The sequence below is a fragment of the Rhineura floridana genome, chromosome 12 (genome assembly GCF_030035675.1).
Source record: "Rhineura floridana isolate rRhiFlo1 chromosome 12, rRhiFlo1.hap2, whole genome shotgun sequence".
NCBI lineage: Eukaryota > Metazoa > Chordata > Lepidosauria > Squamata > Rhineuridae > Rhineura > Rhineura floridana.
Genome location: NC_084491.1, coordinates 18,758,926 through 18,774,981, shown reverse-complemented (window position 1 = coordinate 18,774,981; position 16,056 = coordinate 18,758,926). Strand labels below are relative to the sequence as shown.

At 40.3% G+C, this 16,056-nt stretch overlaps 1 long non-coding RNA gene across 2 annotated transcripts in view; it reads left to right on the top strand.

Annotated features, from left to right (window-relative positions):
* LOC133368461 (uncharacterized) overlaps window positions 1–14,255 on the top strand; it is a 48,137-nt gene extending 33,882 nt beyond the window's left edge. For both annotated transcript variants that reach the window (XR_009758646.1, XR_009758647.1), the window contains 2 exons: window positions 884–996; window positions 14,002–14,255. This is a non-coding gene — a long non-coding RNA (uncharacterized LOC133368461). The remainder of the gene's footprint in view (window positions 1–883; window positions 997–14,001) is intronic.
* The last annotated feature ends 1,801 nt before the right edge of the window (window positions 14,256–16,056 follow it).

The window sequence follows — 16,056 nt, the reverse complement described above, 5'->3', positions numbered from 1 at the left end:
GCACTGGCTTTTATTCAAATAGCCCAGTGTCCCTCCACTGACAGAAAGTTACTTGATCCAGCAGAGCCTTCCAGCAGCTGAACAGGGATGAGAAGATCTTTAGCAACTGGTGCCCCCATTTCACTGCAACCAATTGCCAAACCTGCTCCGCAGGACCCTTCTTAACAGCATGGGAGGTGGCAAAGGAGGGCTACAGGATGGAGGGAGAATTGCCATACACCATCTTACCCCTGCTCTATGGATGGAAGGCTGCACTTGATCAAAGGAAAAGTATCTCGAAGCAGTTTCATTGCAGGGTTTTAGCCGGTAAAACCAGGATGTAGTAGCAGAATGTCTGGGAATGTTTGGGAGTACGAAGGAAAGGAAAATACAAATGGTACAATCCAACAGGAATTTCTGCTACACAAGCACCACTGACATGAACAGGGCAACCCTGTGGGAGAGGCTGCTTTCAAAGAGTTGCATAACACTTCAGCATCTTTTTCTATTTTTTTTTAAGAGTGAATGGTTTAAAGTTGTCTATATATGGCAAATGGCCAGCCACAAGAGCAGTGTAACAGCACTTTTGACACGTCTTGTACATCCCTTCAGCATTTTGGTTGGACTTTCATTGGGACTTAAGCAGAAAGATTTCTAGACGGATCATGCCATCATGCCAGACACCTGATGGTTGAAGGGGACTGTTCCTTGCAACCCAAAGACCTGATGAAAGAATGTTTTTAACTCTAATTGTGTTTTAGAATGTTTTATGCGAGTTTTAGAGTTTTGTTAACTTGTTTTGTTGGTATGTATGCTGCTGTGGGATTCTTTGGGGGGAGGGGAGGATATATATTTAATTAAATAATGATGATGATGATGATTTCTATACTTTGCACAAATTTAGAACTTGTCAGTTGCTGAAAGAGCCTTGGATTTGAACCCAGCTGGTGCAGTGTAATGTGATGTCCATTCTCGGTTATGATCTGTTTGACCTTGAGGACCATGAGTTGCATCATTGTAAGTAACATCACCTAATGGCTGGCAAAGAAAATACTGGCATTAGTGGTGGGCTAAATTTGGAATTGATGGAGTTTGGGATATGAAATCTTACACCAGCATGCTCAGGAATGCCATTTTGGGAATAACCATCTGGGAAGGGATGGAGGGAAATGTGCGCCCATCATTAAGAGCAGGAACTATATTGTGGTCCAAAGTTGCAACCCTCTCCCCATGACCCCCCTTTCTATACAAGCACACACATTTGAGCAAGCCAGCCTCTGTACTACACTAAGGCTGCAATCCAATGCATACTTCAATGCATTGAACCCAATGGAGTTTACTTCTGAGTAGACGTGTTGTGTTGCACTGTAATGCAGCAGTCCTAACCCCACTTACCTAGGAGTAAGCCCCATTGAATTTCATAAGACTTACTTCTAAGTACACATAGTTAATGTTCTGCTGGAAATTGGCCTCTTATTGTACTGACTGAATTGACTGAACGCTACACAATTATTCAACATTTTAAGAGAAAACAAACATTTTAAAATTTAATTGACAGCCGACTTTTTTTTTTTATGTCACACAACTTTGCTTCCAAGAGAGATCAGGGAAAAAGCATTAACAGGGAGTCTTGAATAGTTCAGCAACAGTGGAGAGTGGAGAGCTGTGGGAAATGCTGTAGCAAAGTTTGATTCTTTTAAAAGTAGGGAGTAAACCTATTTAAAATTCAGAGCCTTTCTTTGTGTTTGTACCATACATTGCTTTAGCCACAGTTGCTTTCTTTCCCGCACTGAGTATCAAACCAAATGAAAGCTGGTGTTCAACCCTTGTGCCAAATTGTGCGTGTGTGCTTTCAGTAATAACAACCTCATTGGTGAACACTCATAAGCCCTAAATGATGATCTTCCAGCACCACAGGAATATATTTTTCCTTTCATTTGAATCCATTCCTCTAAGATTGTCAAAACATCCAACACAGGAACTGAAGTATCAGCAAGCTGTTAATGAGATCTCAATAATCTTAGAGCTGAGCCTCTGAAAGATAGGAATTTTTTTTTTTAAATGAAATAATAATCAAGCAAATAAAAAAAATAAAACTACAAAAAGAGCTTGCTGGATCAGGCCAATCTTGGCCACCATCCTGTTGGGCAACCAGATGTCTATGGGAAGCCTGCAAACAGGACCTGATTGCAATAGTACTCTCCCCATTAGTGATTTCCAGCAACTGGTTCCCAGCAAGAGGCAAACTGCCTCCAAGAGTAGAGGTATGACATACCTGTCATTGCTAGCACATTTTGCCATTAACAGCTCACCTCCCCATCATTTTAAATGAGGGTGCATGAGAGAACAGCTGTCCAAGGTGCTAATGACACAATCCAACTCATATTTATGCTGGGCTGAGGGGAGCTGGATATGGCATACCCCTGGTGGAGCTGGCAGGGTCCCAGCTCGGCCAGCAGAAGCCCCTTGCCCAACTTAGCCATGGCATAGCTGGGACCCTGCCAACTCAGCCAGGGATCCCCTGGGGAAGCCCAGCCTGGTGGAAGGGGTGCAAGTGGAAGCTGGTGGAAGGCCCCCCAAAAAAGGTGTCCCAGGGGCATGTCAGAGGAGGGGCCAGGGGGACTCCCATTCTGAGAGCTCCTGTGGGTCCCAATCTGGGCCAAAGTTACACTGAGAAAAAGGTCGGTGCATAAGAGAAAAATCAACTCTCTTGAAATGTGGTGTTGGTGGAGAGGTTTGTGGATACCATGGACTGCAAAAAAGACAAATAATTGAGTATTAGAACAAATTAAACCAGAACTATCACTAAAAGCTAAAATGATGAAACTGAGGTTATCATACTTTGGACACATCATGAGAAGACATGATTCACTAGAAAAGACAATAATGCTGGGAAAAGCAGAAGGGAGTAGAAAAAGAGGAAGGCCAAACAAGAGATGGATTGATTCCGTAAAGGAAGCCACAGGCCTGAAGTTACAAGATCTGAACAGGGTGGTTTATAACAGAGGCTATCGGAAGTTGCTGATTCATAGGGTTGCCATAAGTCGTAATTGACTTGAAGGCACATAACAACAACAACAAAGAAAATTATTATAATGGATGTCAATGGGGAGCACTTACTAGCTGGTAGGGATATTCATGGGAGCTGGCTTTTTCTTTTCTGTTGAGTGCACAGCTCTCAGCTGAGCTGACATTCTGCCAGCCCAGCAGCTCCTGAATGGCAAATGGATGCTGCAGAGTTCCCTGCTGGCTTCCCCTCTGCCAGCACCCCTTCCACCGGCTTCCCCTGAGTTGGATTGCTCTGCCAGTACACTAAAAGCAGTGGGTTTTTTGGGGGGGTATTAAAATGAGGTGCCAATACTCATACCTTGTGAAAAGTGCTGTGGGTGCCAGCACAAAATGGCTGTCATGGGAAACCAAAAAAGAGATGTCAGTATTCCATACTAGTGAATACCACCACAAAAAAGCACTGTCTAGAAATGTTATAATTATGTAATAATGCAAGAATGCTGGAATATCCTTACATGACTTTGCTGAATATGAACTGCCTTCTCAGGGGGATTTTTCCATATAAAGTATACAAACAGGACAGACTCATGAAGACAGTTTCTGGCACTATTCATCATTGTTCATGTGAACAACTAATGTAAGAAGTGTAGAAGGAAGGAGAATTTCATGCGGTCTGCATTTTTAAACAAACTGAGCTAATTCATACATCCTGGAATGTAATTACATTTTGGACATCGCTATCCTCCAAATAGGATGATATAGTTATCCGCTCAAAATGTGTATTTCCGGATAAAATGCATTTAGAAATCTTTTGGAAGATTTAACTGTGATAAAATACACAGTTAAATATATATCTTGTGATACAATACATATATAATATTTAAATATGAATTTTGTTGATGTTAAATCAAGTTAGATTTTTCGCATTTTATCCTAGGATGAGTCATGCACATTTTTATTCTGATATGATTCTAACAATGAGTCTGTGTGCTTGAATGGTCTGCTTTAGAGCCAATGGTTTACAGAGGCTCAGCCAAAGTGTTTTGAGGAGGAGAAAATATTGGGGCTTGTACAGTGGAGTCTGGTGCCTATTAGGACTTGGTGGGACAGAAGGCATTGAGATCAACAATAGGTGCAGCCAAAGCCAATGTAAGGCAGAGCCCAATAATTCTAGTTTTGTCCCCTTCCTCCTCCCTGCTGAGTTCTACAAGGGCAACAATGACACTAAAAAGGAGGACGTTCACAGCCAGTGCCATCTCTTGGAGTGATTGTAAGTAAGAAGGCAGACAGGCAGGCTGAGGTCAGACAGAGTTTGGTGGAGGAGAGCCCCACTTGCCTTTATGGAGCAGCATCCAATTATCTTCTACTTCATAGTCTAATTGAGTCCTTATGTAATAGGAAAAAGCAGAGCTTGGAAAAGTTACTTTTTTGAACTACAACTCCCATCAGCCCAATCCAGTGGCCATGCTGGCTGGGGCTGATGGGAGTTGTAGTTCAAAAAAGTAACTTTTCCAAGCTCTGGGAAAAAGGAATATTTTTGGAGGATGCCAATGAGGTATGGCACCTCAGCATGTTGAGGTGAGAGGTCTATTGCTGTCACCACTTGAGGAAACTTCTTCCAGTACCCTGAACTAGGGACGGGACAGAGTTTTGATTCAGTTCACGTTTTAAGCTGAATTTATCAAATGCACACTTTCCGAAACAATATGAGAACCAAAACACAGCCCTCCTTCAAAAATTCACACTTATTTGAATTTAGTGATACAGTTGACCAACCAACCAATGTTTACAAAAAATCATATATTAGGGGAATGTATGCATAAAAATGAACATATGAGTGAAGATAACATGCAAAAATGCATTATATGATGAGAAATGGCAGGCAAAAATGTGTACATCAATGAAAACTCCCTACAAAAAAATGTGGTAGGAGAAATTTGCACTAAAATGCTGGAGAATTTTCATGAGGATTTAAAAAAAAAACAATTGCAAATTGCTGCAGAAATCTGGAGAACTTAATTTAAGACTTGAAAAATGAGAAACGAAGAGAAATTGACAGATCTTTCCATCCTTACCCTGCACCTTCAATATGGATGGGAGAGAAATTCAATTCCTTTCACATTTATAGGTGAATCTACCTAATACACACTTTCCAACATAATGTACAAACCACAGCACAGACGTCGTTCAAAATTTGCACTGCTCTGAACTTTGCAATGCAGTTCTCCAGCCAAATAATCTGTATCAAAATGCATATCTTAGGGTAAAGTATGTATCAAATTCATATATTAAAGGAAATAGCATACAACAGTGCATTACCCTAAGGTGAATTGCTTTGCAAAAAAGTGTATATTAGGCAAAATTGCATGTATATTTTTGGAAAAAAATCACACTAACATATGGATGAATTTTCATGAGCATTTTTAAAGAAAAAATCTAAACTGATGTGAAAATATGGAGAATGAACTTAACACTGAAAAAATGAGAAACAGGGAGAAATTAATATTGACAGGTTTGCCCACCTCTAACCCTCAAGTATACAAGCTAACCTGCTGTGAAGACTGTTAACCTTAAGAATAGCAGTGTGGGAACATTAATTTGCCCAAGACACACTAGATAAGAAATTATGTATTTTTAACAACAACAACAACTTGCTAACGTTCTGCACAAAGTCGAGACAGACAAGTGAGATAAAACAAAATGAAACAGACAAAACACTGCTCTCTGTCTGTCTTTTTAACTTTTTAAAAAAGAAATCCTGACATCACTCCCTGGCACAGCAAAGGCTACCTTCCTGGCCAATACAGTTTCTGGAATACTCATGTGATATAACATCCTCTGATGAAGAATGCTGCCTAGAGGAAGCTATCATGCACTGGACAATGGCACAAATGTATATTTGTGTTGGTTTTTCAAGTAAAATGCAAGAACACCCATTCCCTTTGCTCCCTTTGAAACATTATTTATTAAGGTAAACACCCAACTCCAGAAATTCAAAGAATTTCACAGTAGCTTTCTAATGCCCCGGGAAGAAGAAATGGACTTCTTTTTCCCCAAAAAAATTCAGTGGTGAGGTTTGGCCTGGAGCAAATCTCTGAAATGTAACTAAGGCTGCAATCCAATACACACTTACCTGGGGGTAAGTCCCACTGAACCGAATGGAGCCTGTTTCTGAGTACACATGTATTGCATTGCAGCCTAAACAGTTCCACCTATCAGCCTTCTGATTTCCTTTCTGACAATGATTCTTTTGTTTGTAAATTGTCTTAACCGTTTTTAATCTTGTATTTTTATAGTGTTTTAACCCACCCTGGATCCTTATGGTGAAGGGTGGGTAAGAAATCCCATAATAATAATGGTAGTAGTTGTAATAGTAATAATGATATTCTGCACAAGTGAACCTCTCATTCAAAGCTAGAAACCAGTTTAAGCTAATCATTATGATTTATTAAACCGTTAATTGCTCTACTTTCCAAATTAGAACTATCTTGTCAATTTTGGTTTCTCTCAGTTTTTCATTTTTTCAACTCTTAAGTTCAGTTTGCCACATTTCCACATCATGCTGCATTTTTTAAAGTCTTCATGAAAATTCACCAGCATTTTACTGCAGTTTTCTCCTAATAAACATATGTTTGTGAGCAATTTTCTCTAATATCATGTGTTCTTTGGGGGTTACTTTCACTAATGTAGGCATTTTTATGCACACTTCCCCTAGTACAGGCATTTCTGTACACATACTGGGTCGGAGAACCGTGTCGTAAAGTTCGGAGAACTGCTGAGTTTCCATTTGCGTATTGTTTTGGAAACTTCAAATTTTAATGTGAACCAAACTGAATATCCCCCCCATCCCTTCTTCCCATGCATGCTGTTCATAGAATGAAATAAATGCAGTTAGTAGAAATCAAATGTAACTTCCCAAGGTCCTGCTACAAATTCAAACTCATTTGCAATTATCTTTGATAAGTGTAAAAGTCTCCCCCTGTACATCTCACATCCTGTCCAGAAACATAGACATCCAGTTCTGTCAACCATTTGCCTGGGTCTAATTGGTAGAAAACCACTTGGAGGATAATAATGCTAAATAAAGAGTGTAGAAACAGTGTTTCTTGCTTTGCATAAAAAGGATGGAGAGAAAAACTGGGCTTCTATTCCTGTTACTTGGAAGGGAAAACATATGATTGTCTTTCAAAAAAGAATGGATGTCTATATTTTCACAGTGCAACGAAGCATTTGGTTATAGCAGCACTGGCAACATTTTATTTGCTGGCAAACCTTTAAGCAAAATGCCACTGTAAGTTGAACCTTTCTCATGTGCCAGCTCCATTAGTATTCTACAACCAAACCAACCCCGGTACCATCAGCATGGCATGCTAATTAATACAGTTGCTAATTCTTTTTTTTTCTTTCCCCCCTTTCCCTCCGCCTTTCCTTTCCAGTATGGCCAGCCCCTTCTATCAATGATATATGGTTTATATCTTCTTAGACATTATGCTGACGACCCTGCAGGGGCAGCACCTGCCAGTTTTGATAAACTGTCAGATTATTTTTGGAAAGTCTAACATATGTGTTGTTGTTTTTCTGGAGGTACAATTTAGCACTAGGACAATCTATTAAATTGCTTTCCCTGTGATGCCAAGTAGTTGTGCTGCTCTTTTATTTAGGGGACTGAAGCAGCAGATTAAATGGGTGTCCAGATAACTTAGACAAACCATGAGTGAGACATGGATAGATTTCACCAGGGCTTCATCCTGGAAGGTGTTCAGCAACCTCAGCTTTGTCTAGCCAGAATCCAGTCAGATCTAGGATTACACTGTATTCCATGGTGTCTGTTTCTCTGGGTACAGCAGAGTATTTCAATCCAGACAAAATAAGTTGACCTAGGATATGTTAGCTTAAAAGGTACTCAAGTCTATCACCCACTCCTTTGCTCTCAGACAGATTTTTATTGGACCACATCACCTGGCAACTATCCAGTGATCATGTTGCCCCATGTTATGCTCATTTGAGGGTAGATTTTTGCCATGTCAATCCAACCCATTTAAGTTTTTGGTTTTGCAAGTTCAAATAAGAAGACTTTGGTTTGCTCTCAGTTTCTGAGCAGTCATTAAATGGAAAATGACAGTTCCATATCACATTCTGTCCCTTAACATGACCTTATTATTCAACAGACTTTTTATTATTATTATTATTATTATCATCATCATTATTATTACTATTATTATTATTATTATTATTGTTATTATTATTATTGATGCATGTGTTACACTTGCTCCAAAGAGTGACATTTTAGGTTCTAGGCTTACATCAAGCTATAGTTTATATTAAGTGACAGGAACTTGTCCAAGGCTACCAAGTTTCTACCTGAGCTGGGGCATGAAATCAAACCCAATGTTCTAGAAATTATCACACTTGGATCTCCTACACTACAAACGATTCTCCATATCCCATGAGTACTACTTGCAGAATCCATCCATCCATTTTGGGCGTGTGTGATGTTCATAGGCCCATCTCCAGATCCACCAGCTTCTTGAGTCAAATCAGTGACTGGAGAGACAGCTTCTATGGTGTCACACAAGTTATGGAACATTCTCCTAGACATAGCCACCAAACAGCAACTCTATTATTTTTTAGATGCTAAAGGTAGCCCATTCTGTTCTCACCTGCTTTGAGTACTTTTTCAGATCCTTCTAATATTTTTTTTTCATCTGCTGGCTATCACATTTTCATCTTGCTAGCTTTTTAAAAGAATATTTTTTTGTTTTTTACAATCCTTTTACAGAAGGACTGGATATAAATTCCATTTTAAAAATTATATATTTTGATGGACATCAATATTGATAAAGACCCAGGTTTCACCCAGGGTTATACACATATATAAATTGTTTTCTCTGCTTGTATCCCTAGCTGAATACACACACACACCATGAAAATAGTTTGAGCTATTATAAAGCCCATCCAGCAATCACAGATGTATAGATGGAGTGGGACCATAACCTCTAATCAATGGTGTGCAATGGAAAATGTTTTGTTTTAGCTTTCATTTTTAAGACCACATTTGTATCATTTTATCTTCATTTTAATTAATCACATTCATGATTGTTTTACCTCTGTTATTCCCCCCTCTCCTCATGGATTTCAGTGATCATTCATAGGCAACCACTCGTGGCTAAGATTGTCTTCCACGATAACGTCTTTAACAGTGGGTCTGTAAGTGACTGTGGAGGCCAATTCTGGATCCACACAGCCTCCCACAGTAGGGACATAGGTTTGCAGATAGAAGATGGTCATGATGAGGATTTGTTTGACATGCCTTCCACTTAGCTCGTTTCTCCCATTCGACCTGTATTCATGCTTCTTCAAAGTCCATAGCACCTTTGATAATAGCCAACCACCATTTGGGACGTTCATGGACCAAGACTTCCCAGTTCTCGATGCTCATGTTACATTTGTTTAGATTTGCTTTAAGAACATCTTTAAACCTCTTTTGCTGTCCACCAATATTCTGTTTTCCATCCTTAAGTTGGGAGTAAAGTAGCTGCTTTGCAAGACGGTGATCAGGCATTCGAACAACATGGCCAGTCCAGCGAAGTTGATGTTGAAGGATCATTGTTTCAACACTAGTAGTCTTTGCTTCTTCCAAAATGCTAGCATTAGTCCGTCTGTCTTCCCAAGTAATTTGTAGAATTTTCCGGAGGCAGCATTGGTGGAATCTTTCAACAAGTTGGGAGTGGTGTTTATAAATGGTCCATGTTTCACAGGCATACAGTAAGGTCGGTTGTACAATGGCTTTGTAAATAAGTATTTTGGTCTCCCTGCAAATATCCTGATCCTCGAACACTCTATGCTTCATTTGGGAGAATGCAGCACTTGCAGAGCTCAGACGATGTTGAATTTCAGTATCGAAGTCAGCTTTTACAGAGAGATGGCTCCCAAGATAGGGGAAGTGATCAACATTCTCCAGTGCACCTGTTGATGAAGCACTTTGGTTTTTTAATATTAAGTGAGATCCCTAGCTTTCCATATGTTTCTGCGAAGACATTTAGGATAGTTTGAAGATCTTTCTCTGAATGTGCAAAGACTACATTATCATCAACATATTGAAGTTCTATGACAGAGGTTGACATTACCTTACTTTTTGCTTTCAGCCTACTGAGATTAAAAAGCTTTCCATCTGTTCGATATCTGATTTCTACACTAGTAGGAAGTTTCCCCTCAATAAGGTGTAGAATCATAGCAATGAAAATAGCAAATAAGGTAGGAGCAATGACACATCCCTGTTTTACGCCTGATCCGATTCTGAATGTATCGCTCTGAAAGCCATTGTTATCCAAAATTGTCGCTGTCATGTTGTCATGAAGGAGTCGCAAAATATTCACAAATTTATGAGGACATCCAGTTTTCAGAAGGATGGGACAGAGAGTGGTTTTATTCACAGTATCAAAGGCCTTAGATCAATAAATGCCATATATAAAGGTCGATTCTGCTCCAGGGATTTTTCTTGAAGCAGTCATGCAGTGAAGATCATGTCCACTGTCCCCCTGGAAGGGCAGGAACCATTCGGAGATTCAGGGAGGACATCCTCTGATATTGGTAGAAGGTCCATCCTGAATGCTCCTGCCTACAAGTTTGGTGTGTTCCTTCCAAAAACATGGACATTTTCCAGGAATCTACTACGCCATGCCCAGGGCATCATTGACATTCATAGGCACAAGAGCCCCTCCAGAGTGTATGGGGTCTGACAAATTGCTGACAAATAGGTCCAGGGTCTTTTTGTGTGAGAGGTAAAAGAGATTCCTTTTTCTCCATGAGTCCATAATCCCTTTTGGAGGGGGAGGGGAAAGGATTTGTCTCTTGCATTTTCTTACTGTAAAATAATTGTGAGGTAACTGTGTGGTTTGTATTTTTTCATTCATTTATTAAAACATTATAGCTTCACACTTGCCTTCCCTTTCCAGGTGCTGGTTTATGTCACTGTTCTCCATTAGGGCTTAAATTACATGGACTAATGGTCTGACTTGGTAAAGGCAGATTCCTGTGTCCTATGAGCCCCATCTAGCATCGCTGTGCTGGCTGGTGCTGGTGGGAATTGTAGTCCAAAATATCTGGAGGGCACCAGGTTGGCAAATACTGATCTACAGTTTCTCCTGTACAAACTCCACTGAAGTGTATGAGATTCAAAAGAGGACCGCTCTGTGCTCTTGTACAAATCTCTTTAGTTGTTCACAGAATTCCCCTCCTCCCAAAGGATGCTAGTAAAATTGACTTCCTTGTTTGATCACTCATGACAAAGTGTGAGGGGGTGTATCCCAAATCACATTCTTTTCATTGCGGGCTGGTGCAGGTCAGGTTACCTATGTGTCATGGGAATGGGCGACAATTTCCATTCAGATTACATTTCAAGTCAAATTTATCAAATTTGCGTTTTCCAAAATATGAGAACCAAAACACAGTCATTCTTTGAAATTCACATTTATTTGAATTTTGTGATGCAATTCACCACCAAACAATGTTTATAAAAATGCATATGTTAGGGCAAAGTGTGTACACAAATGAATGTATGAGTGAAAATTACATGCAAAATGCATTATATGATGAGAAATGGCTTGCAAAAATATATACATTAGTCAAAAATCCCTACAAAAATATTGTTATGGGTTTGGGGGTTGAGATAGATTATTTCTGTGAGTCTCCTTCCAGCCTCTGATTTGGAACCCTGTACCTGGAAGTGGGCTCTGCTGGTCAGATGAGTCTCTTTTGTTAGTCTAATAGAGTGACCAGGTGAGTTAAAGGACCTATCAAGTGTCCATTAATCGGGGAATGAGTCAGGGAGCTCCTATTGTTATTGAAAGGAGAGCCCCCCCTTCCTGAGGCCAAGGAGAGGCTTGTGTTTTGAGTAGAGTCTGAGGAAAGGCTGGGAACTGAAGGCAGGCAGAGAGACTGGCTCCCTGCACCATGGCTTTAGTGTAACTCCTGTAAGCCTGATGGAAAAGCAAGATATTGGACTGCTGAGGCTTTGAAACCCTCCATCTTAAACTCAGGGTAGAATGTGTGTAAATAAACAAACCATATTTCATAAAGACCCCATAGACTCCGCTGACGTTCTTCCAAGGAAACCAAACCCTGGGTAAGCTCAGGGACCCCTGGAGATTTGTCACCGATCGGAGATTGAGGTGGTATGCAACAATATGTTTATTGGGAGAAATGTACACTAAAATGCTGGAGAATTTTCATGAGGATATTTTTTAAAAAAAATTGCACATTTTTGCAGAAATCTGAACTGAATTTAAGATTGGAAAAATGAGAATTTGAGAGAACCAACATTGACAGATCTTTCCATCCCTAATGGTCATGCCCCTTGACTCTGTTGTTGTTGTTATTTATATGCCACCTTTCCTCCAAGGAGCTCAAAGTGCTGTACATGGTTGTCCCCCCTCTGTTTTATCCTCTGTGGCTGAGAGAGAGTGACTGACCCAAGGTCACCCAGTGAGCTTCATGGCTGAGTGGGGATTTCAACTCTGGTCTCCCAGGTCATAGTCCAACCCTCTACATCTTACACCACTTCTGAAGGCTAGCTTTTCAAGGCCTGTATATTTTGTTCAAAAGGATCCCTCCCCTGTATGGTGCAGGAGACAAATGCAGAGCCAATTGCCTAACGGCTCACCTTTTTTACAGATGTGCTTCTATTCTTCAATTTTAATCCCTGGAGGGATGCAAACAGTGTTTCTCTTCAGTTATTAAGTTTTGCTAACAGTTCCATCTCAGAAAGATCAACGTGAGCCTTTCTATTTAGATCAGACTTTATTTATTTATTTACCTCCCTCCCTGAAATGAATACATACTAACAGAGTTATTCCAACAATGATGTGTTTGTATGTGTGTGTATGGGGGGGAGGTAAGGTTCACATATGTTACACTGACTGAAAACAGAAGCCCTGCTGGCTCAGACCAAAGACCTACTGGGTCCAGGATCCTGCTCTCAAAGTTTCCAACCAGGTACCTGTGGGTAGCCTGTAAGTTGGACTTGAATGCAACAGCAGAAATCCCCATTTCTGATTCCAAGCAACTGGTATTCAGAGTCATACTCTTCAGGCAGACTTTTGGGACGGGTTAGGTTTTAGTGTTATTGTTGGAATTTGAAGGTTTTAATGTGAATTATATGTTTTTTATGTTGTACGTCACCCAGAGTGGCTGGTAAACCAGCCAGATGGGTGACTAATAAATAAATAAATAAATAAATAAATACTCAAGACTGGAGTACTATGTGGGGTTTCCCTTGAGACTGATCCAGAAGCTTTAGCTGGTGCAAACTGTTGCAGCCAGGTTGTTTGAGTAGAACATCTGGACACACACACATTACACATATTTTGAGGGAACTATAATGAGTATCAATCAGCCACCAGGGCATGTTCAAAATTTTGTTGATAACAATACAAAGCCCTTAACAACTCAGGACCAGGTTAGCTGAAAAACTGTCTGCTCCTTTATAAACTACTTGGCTCATCTGGGGAAGTTCTGCTCGTGCCTTACAGAATATTGTGGGGTGCTGACCCCAAAGCAGGCGTTTCTTCTGTTCCCTCTAGGGGTGGGGAAGAAATGTTGATGCTGTTCACATTTAAAGTTAAATCTATCAAATTCACACTTTCCGAAACAATTAAAAAAAAAAACACAGTTATCCTTCAAAATTTACACTTATCCAAATGTAGTAATGCCTTTCTCCAATCAAACAACGTTTACAAAAAAATATTTATTTATTTATTTATTGTATTTATATACCGCCCCATAGCTGAAGCTCTCTGGGCGGTTTACAGTAACTAAAAATGCACATGTTAAGGGAAGATATGCATACAAATGAATATCTCAATGAAAATAACATACAACAATTATTATTTTAGGAGAAATTGCTTGCAAAAGTGTGTATATTAGTCAAAACTACCTACAAAAATGTATTTATTAAGAGAAATTCATACTAAAATGCTGAAGAATTTTCATGAGGATTTTTTTTAAAAAATGCAGATTTCTGTAGAAATGCGAATTCAAGAATGAAAAAAAAACTGAGGACAGAAGCAGAATGGGTAGGTCTGTTCCCTCTGTCGTATATGAAGCAGCAACCATCATTTCCCTTGTGAAGCCTTATCTTTGTGCCCGTTTTTTCCTGAGCCATAAAACTGGAGACCATTTGACATGTTCTGACTGCTGTTTTATTGGTTTGGGGTTGTGTTTTTGTTTTCATGTTTTAATAATACTTCGCTTTCTAGACTGTATACCGCTTAGAGATTTTTGAAATATTATAAATGCTTTTAAATAAAACAAATAGACAAATAAATTTTGCTTCCCGTATTGGAGGTAGAACATCACCATCGTGAATACTAGCCATTGTTAGCCTTATCCTCTATGAATTTGTCTAATCCTCTTTTAAAGCAACCCAAGCTGGTGGCCATCACTATGCCTTGTGGAAGGAAATTCCATAGTTTCACTATGCACTGACCTTTTGTCTGTCCTGTATCTTCCAACATTCAGCTTCTTTGGATGGCCCAGTGTTCAAGTATTGTGTGTATGACAGAGAAACATCTCTCTGTCCATTTTCTCCACACCATGCATACTTTATACACCTCTCTCATGTACTTCTTTACTTGCCTTACCCCCCCCAAATGAAAGAGCCCAAATATTGTAACCTTTCCTCATAGGGAAGTTGCTCCATCCCTTTGATCATTTTTTCCAGCTGAGTAAAAACAGTTAGGGAGGGTGTGGAACAGGGGCAGTGAAAGGTGTGGATTGGGGAGAGTCCCGAGGGCCAGACAGAAAGTCCTGGAGGGCCACATTTGGGGCAGAGTCCATAGGTGACCCATCCCTGATTGACTGCATCATCATGTTTATATTTACACATGCATTCCCATTTATGGCATTGTATCACTGAGGCCCTGCAAAAGAAGCTATGTGCAAACTAATGAATTGCCCCTGGTTTAAACGACTTCCTTCTGCCTTGAAAAATGTCTTTCCTGTTTTAGTAACCCAGGTACAGTGTACAGAAGTGTACAGTAGGAATCAAAGTGATTGCTTCTTTAATTTAAAGTCTCCCATTTCACACCACAGTGCCTAAGGAGGCCAAAGGCAGGCAGACCCACAGTGCATACATGGAAACTGAGGTCACATTTATTTCTTGGGGAATTCCAATTTATGCACAGATCCTGGAAATTGGAAAATAGTAGGTATCATTTGGCTCTGTAAATTCATAACAATAACAAACACTTTGTATTTCTCCCACACCTCTCCCTCAAGAATTACAGTAAGGTGTTTCTGCATAATTAGGCCTTCCACTCTCATTCTGTTAACCACCTTATGACTACAAATAGGGTCTGCTGTTATCAACGTATTGCATGGGCCCCAGCTCAGATGGAAGCTGGACTGTGCTAAGTCACATGCATCCCCAGAAGCTGGGTGCTCGCTTTGATACCAAAGTCGGAGCCTTGTCAGTTTAGGTCAAGCTCAAGGCGGACCCAAAGAATGGGTCAGAATAAAAAGCATAGCCACTCCTTTTTTCTAACGAGTCTTTTACTTTTTATTCAGTGATCTATTTTAGAGGAACAAATGGGACCTCCAACTTCATCTCACATTCTGGAGGGCTGCTATACAGAATTCCAGCTATTCCATCCCTCCCCGCCCCACATTTTCCTGTGTTTGTTTGTTGGCCCCAACAGTCAGTTAGCATTCTGTGTCTACTACATAGGAAGATAGGAAGCTGCCTTATCAGTCAGACCACTGGTCCAAGTAGCTCAGTATTGTCTACACTGACTGGCATCAACTATCTTTGGTTTCAGGCAGGAATCTCTCACAGCCCTACCTGGAGATGCTGGGGACTCAACTTGGGACCTTCTTCAGACAAAGCAGATACTGTGCCACTGAGCTATGACCCTTCTCCCTGCTCAGTGGGCTGTTCTGGGGGTTCTCACAAGGTCTTATGCCTAGCCTTGACCTGATACTAGACACAGAATCCTTTGAGGATGAACCCGACACCCTACAGGTCAAGGACCTTGAGGAGCAGTCAGGGTCCCCTGAAACTTGTGCTGAGGA